A 12,475-nucleotide genomic window follows, 5' to 3' on the forward strand; every position below is an offset into this window, starting at 1 on the left:
TTTGTGCTAAAAAAATCATCAAATATCAAGCATTTCTGGCATTTATAGATGGATTTTGTACATTACAGGTTTCTGATGCACATTTATTTTTCAGATCAGATTCAAAATGGCTGTCTGGCGGCCATTTTGTTTTAATGATTGGGCTTCGAGAGCCATATCTCTTTAAACACTTTGACTGATTATATTCAAATTTTATATATTCGTTATACATCATGTTATATATATATATATATATATACATGTATTCAAAATGGCTGATTTTGAATGCTGTTCCAGAGCAATATCTCAATATGGACAAGTACTTGTTTGACGGTCAGATACAAATGTCAATCATTTTAATGTTAAAAAAATCATATTCCTGACATGGTTATATTCCAGCTATATTACTATAAACATAACTATATATCTCAAATTTGATAACTAACTGGAACTGTGCCATGCATGGCTTGTTTTTTTTTGAAAACTGACATTCCAAGTAAGGTGTCACAAAGCTTGGACCAGAAAAAAATGCCCTTGAAAAAAATGTTTGGGGCAGGGCATCGACCCTCCAAAATCAAGCTGGAACTCTTCTATATTTCCTTCTATATTCTACATTTCAAAATTTGTATGGGGGAGCATGCCCCCGCACCCGCTAGTAACCGGTAGGTTGGTGAGCAGGTCAATCTGACTGGTAACACCAAGGCAGAGCGAAACGACCACTCGGCGTAGTCATCATTGACAAGTGTAAAGTAACGCACTGTCCCTTGTTGATGGAATGTTAGTACTAATATTATGAATGTTTTGTCGATAATCACGGCGCGATGTTTGTATTTGTGCAACTAACAAACTGGATTTCGAATTAAACTGTTATTCGCGCACACATTGCTGCAGCTACAGGGCCTTTCTTTTCCCTATGCGTACATTTTTAGTTGCGCCAGACATCACAACGGGTGTTCTGGAGATGTTGATTCTTGGTGGAAAAATCCTAACTAGGAATGTTGCGTGGATGCATTTCTATACTGCAACAAAAACAAAGTTATACCATTGATAGTCAAAGTGTGTCAAACATTATTGGTTAAACTTTTCACTATATATATTTTACAATATATTATATAGACCATTTTCCGTTCACTGCGAGAATCACGCGTTATGAGTGAAATCGAACGTAAAAACAGGACAAAGGTCGTAGTGGCGTCAAACATCGCGTGGGATTCGACAAACGCGAAAGTATTTCGGGGACATTTCCATGCTTAATAATGTGCTGTCCACATTTGATGATAGGCAATTTCGATTAAGTAAGGGTATTCGGAAGCAATATTCCTCTGTCGAAGATCGGCCGGTCGATGTGCGCTACGAAATAAAGAAATTCGAGTTCAAAATCAAATCGTTCGATTTTTGCGGCAGACGTTCGACGCGCGTCTTTCGTACATCTCGCGAGATCTCGCAGTTGTACGGAAAATCACCTATTTAAAAAGAATCTACCAGCCACAGCAGAATTGAAAGTTCATTTAGGGGGTTGACGATAAGATACTCTATCAGAATATCAGAGTATCAGAATTATAACAGAATTAGACAAAAAAAATTTGCCTTGGTAACATCCTGCAGGGATCAATACCACGCGTGCACGCCTAATTCCCAGAGAAAAATATTTCAAATTTTACAGCAAATTACTCTTGGAAACAAGCAAAAAATAACACAAAACTAAGGCAAGGAAAACTATTTCGCACAGTTGTTCTGTAATCGTTTCTAATGGACCTACTCTTATTCATCAAATTTGCATGGCATTACAGCTAAATAAAACAGTTTAAACACAGTCACGAGTAACACAACAGTGTACTATGTAAAACCAGAGGTACATTACTTGGGGTTTGCAACTCGCATAGTACTGTATGGTGACATCATGTCAAGATACCATTCAAGTCTCATCTCGTAGGTAGCGAGACTGATGCTACGACCTTCTGACATGACATAGGCGGTTTGTAATAAAACAATAATACATGTACTACCACATTCAAAGTGAAAAAATGTGATACATCAAAAATGTACAGAAAACATCGTAATCCGTCATATCGTGAGCATCTATTTTGATCCACCTGGACATCCCAGTATCTTAGTTACCTCGGGCATGCGCATTCGCATTTTTCTGAGTTGGAACGCTTATGCGAGAGTGAGATTGTAACGGGATCTTGGTATCATGTCACCGTAGTTGCAAACCCCAAGTAATGTACCTCTGGTAAAATACAATTAAATAAAAAAAAAACTCTCTTTATACAGCGTAAGGGAGTGTGATAAAGCATGGTCACAACTCAAATGCATGAACGCTATCGAACCTAATGCGATTTGTTTAGGGCAGCGATGGTACAATGGTACACAAAACTACCGAAATCGCCGCCGTGATTTCAATGTGTGGTTGTATAATGTGTTCGATAAGTATCGTACAATGAACGGGCTGGGGAATTTGTAATTCATTTACCTGTTTTATAATAATTTCGACTCGGACACGTAATACAATTTTCTGTTTGAAAGACGAGGTGTAAAAATTTGAATACGAATAAAAATGAGCACTATATTTATATATATATATATATATATATATATATATATATATATATATATATATATATATATATATATATATATATATATGGTCTGGTCTGTCGATTTCATGATTAATTGCACAACGAAATTCGCTAATATATCCTGAGCACTATATATATGTATATATAGTTTCGATGTGCGACTCAATTCACTTATAAGCACTACTACTAGACGTCCAACTGGTTCAGTCATAGGAATAGTATGCTTGCTTTCAACCAAGCGGATATTTGTTAGAATTCTCCGAAACGAGTATAATTATACAAAAATGTAGTAGAACGTATTTGTGGCTAAATAAAACATTATTTAATACAGAAATAGTTGTGAACTGGATGGTGGTTACAAAACAATTTAATTTGATCTAATAACGCATGTGCGCGATTGCCTTGTTTTGATTTATTTTGTTTTGGGAAAGAAAAGTACCATGATATATGGAAACACATAATAGTGTTTATACACTTAGGGGAAATGCACTGTAATATAACAATTTCATATAAAACGTGAGTGCAAACCAATCATGGAAATGCAGGTGAATCAGTTTGGGAGAGAATAGTTCTGCCAAGCCTTAAGCCCCTTTCACAATTGGCGCCTCACTCGTGCGATAATTTTTTTTTTTCGAAAATATTTTCTCCGTCCTGATGTAGAAGTGTTGTCTGTGAGTCGCAAGCAATATATAAAATCGTACGAGAGGTGAACGACCACTGCACCAGGATACAATAGTCGTTAGACGTAATCGTGCCATTATTTTCATGTTTCCGGGTGCAACAGTCGTACAACGGCTGCAACGGTTGAACGATGATGCGACCAAGTCGCACGACATATGCGTTTTGTAGCGCCATATATCGCGCGACCTAGCGACCCGTTGTACGACTACTACAACCGATCGTTCAAGGCTACGACCCGTTGTGCGACACACCGCACCACCTGTCGCGCGAGGTGTTGGCCTATAAATACGATGGCTCAGGTCACTTCGGATCATTTAGTGAAACAAATGCTAACATATGGTTGTCCTGGGTGATACCCAGTCCAATTATTGCGGTGACGGCCGCTGTAACATCGGACACAATTAAATCGCATGGATGCATACCATATGTCCAGTGTAATATTAGGATTATTATTAATAATAATATAGAATCGTAATTTTTGTTGTAACCATGCATGTTTTGAAACACAAATATTATATTTATTTAGTATACAGTGCCTTCTCAGTCTTAGCAAATGCAAGAGCCTCCCAGGAGCTATTGGTCGAGCAGCAGCCATGTTTACAGTATGGATGGTCCAGACATTTGGGATGAAAGCTCAGGAATTCTCGAGCTTATATTGGGGGTGAAAAAAAATCGTACAACGTTGCAAAGGGGGCAAGACAGGTCTTCCAATAGTCTTAGGGTGGTACAACGGACTCGTACGACAGGACGCATCATCGTAGGACATGAAAATACTCGTGCAACACTCGTTCGGGGTCTTACGAGTGCGTGCAAAATCGCACAACACTCGTACTGCCTTGTCGTGCTATTATTTTTCATCGCGTCACTCGCTCAAAATATCGGAGCAGCACGGTTTTTTTCCCCGACCGAGATGCGACCATTTTGTCGCATCTGGATCGTACAATAAGTGGTACAAAGGCTACAACGAGTCGTACAACGGGAAAAATTTCGAGTCGCAAGCCGTTGTAGTCTGTTTGGCACCAATTGTGAAAGGGGCTTTATCGGTGTAGACTTTGATTCCGTCCTAGTGAATTGTATTAATTCTATAAGGGATGCGGCCACTCACTTGCGGTGAAAATCAGGGTAAAAGTTCATTCCCTGCAACAAATTCAAAATACAAACCCATCCCTCATGAAACAAAGTTACAAACACGCATCTTATTTCATTTGACAAAAAAACACGTAGTTAATACATACTGAGCATAACACAAGTCCATATACACTAGTTCAAGTCGTGCTAAAACGGGCTCCTTGTCCAATAAGAAACAATTAAGTAGGTTCCTACTAGTGACCCCCACCGAGGGGGTGCCCCGCCTTGTGTGACAGTTTTCAAAATAAAAATGCAAACGTTGTCGCGCTACATAATATGCTTGTGGGAGAACCAATCATGATAACACTTTCAGGTTAGTTCTTCTGCCAATTTCTCGCAACCAACAACGTGATTTTTTATTTGGGATTTCGAAAAACTAAACATGAATCGTTATGGCATTCATAACACAACACCTCGACATGTTTCAACTTTTAACTTGTCAGTTAACAAGGTCTTTCATAGTAGCCTTTTTATGGGATTGACGTACTAGGATGAATGGGTTCAATTATCACTGTTCACTGATGACATCATTTGACTGGCCCTCTAGAGGCGAAATGTCGCCAGGCAAAGCGGACGTTTGTCGCCTGCTTCACAGCCCGTTTTATACCCGATATTTAGGGAATTTCGCACCACATACAAGTTATTTTTATCGACAGAATTCATTCATAGAACTCAAATTTCATGTACAAAGTGTCAAAAGCCACACCTCTACTCCCCTTATTACCTCGGGTTTACCAAAAAAATAAAGTTTTTTTTTTTTAATTGAACGGGTCGTGTTTCACTATTTTCTCAAAGAGTCGCAAAACTCATATACAGTGATATCACTTTTATTCAAAAATATAGGTCCGTGTATAATTTGTTTACATTTGACCTTTTGACATTTGCTTGTGTGCACACTTGTACCGCATTCACGAATGACGTAAAAATGTTGTAGGATATTCCATTTGAAATATAGGCATACTAGTATTGGAATTGTTTCTCGTAGAGTACAGGGCCCAAAGTACAGTTGCGTATATCAATGGCACAATCTTTTAAGTGTTTAAGAGAAACAGTTTTCTTTTACTAATGTCTAAGTTGCAACCCAGACTCTTTTCATATTTTTGCGAAATCAGATTCCCCGGCACCCCGGCCAAAGAAAATGACCAGTCCCTAAAACGTAAAGTATGATTCATCCTTTGCAATTTTGGCATGATCGTACACAAAATATTTTACAGAATTCCAACACTTGAAGGCCCCAATACCGTTAATATACCAATTTCCCGGAGGTAATGAGACATGACACTAGCTGCAGGCTGACGAGCACGAGTGAGTCGCTCCCTTGCATAGTGAGGTCTGATGCCGGTGGGTCGGCGAGGGCGCTACATGTCAGGCTACCATGACACCCGCATTTTTCCCTTTTTCATGGTTCAAATAAAAACCTGTCAGTCTATTGATATTCGATAAAAGGGAAGTCTATTTATTGTCACGTCGATAGGTGATTTTCCGTACAATTGCGAGATCTCGCGAGATGCATGAAAGACGCGCGTCGAACGTCTGTCGCAAAAATAGAACGATTTGATTTTGAACTAGAATTTCTTTATTTCGGAGCTTACATTGACCGGCCGATCTTCGACAGAGGAATATTGCTTTCGAATACCCTTACTTAATCGAAATTGCCTATCATCAAATGTGGACAGCACATTATTAAGCATGGAAATGTCCCCCAAAATACTTCGCGTTTGTCGAATCCCACGCGATGTTTGACGCGACTACGACGCTATGACCTTTGTTTGTCCTGTTTTTACGTTCGATTTCACGCATAACGCGTGATTCTCGCAGTAAACGGAAAATGGTCTATTGGTCCACCCGCGAGCTCATTATCACGCTTGCAGCTACGTTACACCCCAAAACGTTATGCGCGCACATTGGGAAACACCGTAGCTGCGTAATACTAAAAGGTCTTTTAAAGTCGCATTGTTCACGCTGATGGCGCTATTGCCTTCTCAGAAATCGGACATGAATTGCTGATATACGTACTCATCCTTCACCATCTCGCATACATATGACGTAATATCATTGGATGTTCAGCTTATTAAATATGCTGACGTAATGCATAGAGGTCCTTGTTGTTTTGTTTCACCCATAGCCCCATTTCTGCATTGAGTTCATGAGTGTTTTCGGGCTATATGAGGTAAAACAGTGGAATTCACTGACAAGGCATAATTTCTTGAATCAAACTAAATTACAGTTAATTTATAGGGAGGTGGTCGTCGTGCCGCGCATGTGTGACATTTGTGTTGATAAACATTGATTTTCCCACAACCGAGTGCACTCTTCTAATGGAAATTGCGAGTACGAGTTTTGATCTGGGCCCAACGTGCACAAATAACCACTGGTGAGTATTTCGATACCTTCCAATCACCAAAGAAATTATATAGTTAAAGCGCGGTAGTCGTCGCGCTGCGCATGTGTGACATTTGTGTTGATAAACATTGATTTTCCCACAATCCAATGCGTTCTTCAAATGGAAATCACAAGTATGAGGTTTGACCTGGGCGCGACTTGCATTGATTACCGACAGTGACTCCTTCGATACCTTCCAATCACATGAAAATTACCTAATTAAAATTTGGAAACGTCTCAGTTCGTACTCGTTGGTCTGCGAAACAGTCAAAGTCGCCATCTTTGTTTATATTGGACCCATATATCTCACACATGCGCAGCGCGACGACTACCGCGCTTTAAGGTTTATTAACTTCTCGTTCGTACCCCCACATTTCCTGCATGCGTGGCGCGACGACCACCGCTTTTTAAAGAGTGTGGTTTTATCACAATCCCGAAGTTTCGTAGAAAATTTTTAGTACTATTACTATTACATGCATGGAAAGCTTGGAATGCTGGGAGAATGATAGAGGGCGAGCAAGTTCGGTACAAATGTATTCAGTCACAGCCAGGTGTGTTCCTACAGATTAACATTTCAAACAGGTGATGTCAACACATTTCAAATTACATTATATTCACAGGAGGGGAGGGGAGGGGAGGGGAGGGGGGGGGGCTAGGGCGATAGCTGGTACAGGTTACAGGAAATAAATGAAAGTTTCATTTACAGTGAAAATAGTTTTTTACACTTTATAGATAAAGCAAATTTCTAATTACATTGTACATTTTTATAATATTATTGATATTTTATATTTAAGAATCAAAATTGGAAATTGCGTACTAATTACGACATTTATTTGGAAAATGCTTTATACGCTTACAAAAAATAATATCTTTGTACAAATAATAATAATAATATAATAAATTTATTCATAATACTGTAGGCCTCCGGCCTTAAGGTATACTCATTGTAATTACATAACATGTTACAGAGGACAATGTCATTTTACAGTGACTGAAAAAGAACAATTTAATATGAAAAGAACATGAAGTGTCAGACCAAAATAATTGTATTACGTTTTTTTGTGGCGAGAAAAATAAATTTAGAAATGTTACGCAAGATTACTGCATTTTGTAATTGTAATAGTGATATAAATTTTTCGGGTGAGGTAAGTGTATAATAATAACTTGGGATGTATTTAGATCTCAACTCTTGATAAAACGGACAGATAATGCAAAAATGGTACTCGTCCTCTACACAATTGGTATTACATAAAATACAAATTCTTTCTGTGCGTGTATTATGGAATTTTCTATCAGTTTCAATACGTACACAATGGGCAGAAATTCTTAGGCGACACAATGCTTCCCTGTAACAGTTTTTTTGGACTGTTTTAAAATAATTCTCCTGACCAAATATATATTTAAATTTTCTATAAAAGCACAGCTTCGGAAATAGCTCAAGTCCACTTTGCCAATTTTGAATATCAATGTCCAAGCATCGCTGTTTGAAAAGCTTAACAAAGTATTCAGAGTTCCCCACCCCTTGGTTGTACCATGCCTCACCCAGGCCATAAGAAAGAAGTAACATTTTAAAATTCAGGGCCCAACACTTTTTACCCCTTTCTGCTTCATGGTATTGAAACATGTAACATAAATAGACCAGTCTGTGTCGAGGTAATGATAAAATGCGAAGCCAGTACTTAATAATCCTAATTAGTCTAAACGTTTTAATAGTAAACCTACCTAACTTCCCCCTTATAGCCAAATTTGGTGCATTATGATAGACTTTCAATATAAATCGACAGAATTTGTTTTGTATAATTTCAACTTGATTGCCATTGTGAAAGCCCCAGACTTCGCTAGCGTACATTAAAATTGGTAGGATTTTACCATCAAAGATTTTAAATGCAATATTTACATCAATACCGTCAAATTGCGAAATACTTTTCTTAATCGCAAACAACGATCCTGACGTTCCAAAGCCCAGAACTCGACAATACTATACCCAAATAATTATAATAAGAAACAACTTCTAGTTTATGTTCTGCAAGCCACCATTGCTCAGTTGATTTCAATCTGCCCCACGCCTAAATACCATTACTTTACATTTTTCAATATTAACTTTTAGTCTCCATTTATTTGCATATAGATCCAAATTATTCAGAAGACGTTGTAAACCCATAATGGAAGAGCTAAAAACTGCCAAATCGTCTGCAAATAACAAATAAAATAATTTTATAGGCGTTATATAAACTCCGGCGTGGCTGTGTTGTATTGATTCGCCAAGATCATTTACAAAGAGAGAGAAAAGGAGTGGCGATAAAACACTGCCTTGTTGGACTCCTACTTCACATTTGAACAATTCAGAAATACCTACCGGGGAGCGAACACATGCCCTGATATCTTGGTACATGGACTTCTGAATCAATACTTTAAATAGTTTGCCACCCATTCCCGATTTTGTTAGTTTATAAAAGTATAAGGTGTGGTTAATCCTATCAAATGCCTTTTCAAAATCTATAAATGCCCAGTATAATTTACTTCCTAATGACAAATAACGATCAATAATGGTTGATAAAATGAATAGATTGTCAACTGATGAATAATTTTTACGGAAACCAGCCTGTTCTTCCACAATAGGATAGTGCAAGTTCACCCAATTAAGCAGACGATGATATAAAATATCACTGAAAACTTTTGTAATCGAAGGCAATAATGTAATACCTCTATAGTTATTAACTGAATCTCTTTCACCCTTCTTATAGACAGGAATAATTAAACCATGCACCCATTGTGGAGGGAATATACCAGTATTAATTATTGTATTGAAAAGTTTAACAAGTAATTGTTTAAAAATCATAGGAATATGCTTAAATATTTCCGGCGATAAACCATCAATACCAGCTGTCTTAATTGCATTTAACCGACTAAGGGCATGTTCCAATTCCACAATTGTAATGGCTTGATCTAAAATCTGATAGTCAATAACTGCATTTGACTCTGGCAAAATTAATAAATTATCAAGATAGTCTTGAACTTCTTCTAAAAACATGTTACTATCATCCCCATAATTCAAATCTGTACTCGTAAAGAGTTGAGAAAAATAAACATGCCATGGTTGGATTTTTGTAGATGGGCCACTTTTCCTACTATTTAATAAATTACAAAATTCCTTTGTATTCTGATTGATTGCAGAGATGTAAAGTTCACGTTCTTTGATATTGTTAATTAATTTCTTTTTGTCGCTTCGCAATATACGATAATTATTTCTGTGAGTAATATAGTTTAACAACAAGATTAACAACAGATGTACAACTTCGAAACTGGTTTAGGGCTTTCCTGGTCTGTTGCTTCATATATTTGCAGTCATCGTCGAACCAATTACTTTTCTTATCAAACTTTCTTATAGTCTGTGGCAATTTACATTTACGTTTCATGCCATCAGCCGCGTTAAATAACAAATCAGATAAAATATTAGCAGCTTCAATAGTATTTCCCATATTTGAAATAAGTGTGAAATCTTTCTACCAAGAGCTGGATTTGTTCTCACTTTGGGTTAGAGTTTTCAGTGTAAATATAATTGGTAAGTGGTCAGAATCGGGTCTACTAACTATGGAAAAATCACTACACAGTTCAAAATTGTCATAACATGTTAGGACGTAATCAATTACACTGGCACCTGTAGGTTTAATACATGTAAAATGGCCTAGTCCTTTATCTTCAAATAATCGGCCATTAAGAATTTTTAAATTAGAGTTTTTACATAAATCTAGTAATAAATGGCCAAATGGATTAATTGCACGATCCTGGGAAGACCTTTTTGGTAACTCTGGTTCTGGCATATTTACTTGATCAGCGAAAAAATCCCTGTTATCTTGTTCAGTAAAGCCTGGTTTCGTTGCCGTTCTGCCGTTAAAGTCGCCACAACAAAACAATTTATATTCCGGATATTTAGATATATTATTTGCCAATTTATCTTCCAAAATTTGAAAATTTATTTCATTAGAATAACTGCTAGAATACTGGGGTGAAAAATAAACAATGCCAAAACAATATTTCGAATCACCAGTGCTGCAAAGAAACCAGACAATACTATCAGTCGCTTCACTGTTTAACAATTTCACCTCATTAAAATACCCTGTTTTATATAAGATACTAATGCCACCAGAAGTACGACCATAGCGCATGCGCTTTATACGTGAATTGTGATAGCTTTCATAACCATTAATTTCAAATTTGCTTTCAGGTGCGCTCCATGTTTCAGTTAGAAAAATAATGTCATAGCCCCATATTTAGATAAGAATAACAGAAAGTCAGGATTGGTCCATTTAGTTTTCAGACTGTTCACATTCTACACAATACATGACAAAGTAGATGAGTGAATACAATTATTAGTAACATTATTTGGGTACATATACTGGCCTTGGCCATACCTCTATGTGTTCTTAATTTGCTTAATTTCATCAGTTTCGTCGTCATAAACATAAATATCATTATCAATTTGTACAAATTACGGACGAATAAAATAACTGATTACATTTTATACCTTGCCCATGTCTACGAATTTACGTTTTTTATTTATTTAAATTGCATTAAATTACGATAATAAATGCGATTGATTACAGCTTATGAAAATACTCCATGCCGACCCTCTTTACACCCTGCTATACAATAATTAGATCAGGGTGGACAATATACAACCCTGAAAAATCTTTGGTTCGATAGATGAGCAGTCGGCAAATCCATGAATAAGGCTGCGCCCTAGCATAAAAACAGTGTACTTTAGAAATACGCTGAATACTTTTCTACATTGTGATGGAAGTAGAAAAATAGAAACAGGATTAAAAATAACACTACATGCATACATGCTACATTCATCAACCAGACAATCCTTTAACAGAAGGACAGATCACCACGATGTTGTCCGCATAAAATCGATGGTTCATTCACTAACCACCCAAATTACAACCAACTTGTCTATTTACTAAGTGATTGCTCACTCCACCCATGGAAGGTCCTAACATGAGTACCTTCTATGCTCCAACCATATACAGTTGCCACCTTGTCTGACGTCACTCAAATTCACAAGGTGCAGACGTAGTGGATCCCAATCGCTCAGAAAATAATTGATTTCGATATAAAAAGATTAGCATTCTAACAATAAAAATAAGCATATTCCTATCAACAGCCTTTGGAAAAACCGTACAAGGATTAACCCTATCAAAAGCTGTTATAACATTCATAAAAAAAAATAATAAACTATTTTAAAATAAAAAATAAACGCATCGGTTGAGTGGCCTATTTTAAACCAAAATTGATGGTCAATAGTCAAATACATATCACATCTAGACAAAATCATAATTTTATATAATTTAGAAATACTGGTAGCAATAGTAATAAAACTATATTTAATAATATCCAATCGCCGGATGTATTTACATTAAGAACCATTATGGTGTCTGACATTTGCGTGACTCATAGTGAACAATAATGACCACAAGACATAATGGATAATACTTTAGTATCAGAATATATCAAATTGTCCGCAAGTATACCATTAGCTTCTGTTGATTTACCTAAAGTTATTCTTTGAATACCACTTTTCAAATTCAATATGGATATTCCAAACATGACAAAGTTGTAGTTATTGCTATCGTTAATAGAACATAGTAAGTCGGCGAAGTGATTCAGAAGTGATTCATAACAGTGACGTCACCTTGTCCTTTGCAGCCAACAAACTTTATCAG

This window comes from Saccoglossus kowalevskii, chromosome 20 (genome assembly GCF_978046115.1).
Source record: "Saccoglossus kowalevskii chromosome 20, keSacKowa6.1, whole genome shotgun sequence".
In the NCBI taxonomy this organism is placed as follows: Eukaryota; Metazoa; Hemichordata; class Enteropneusta; family Harrimaniidae; genus Saccoglossus; species Saccoglossus kowalevskii.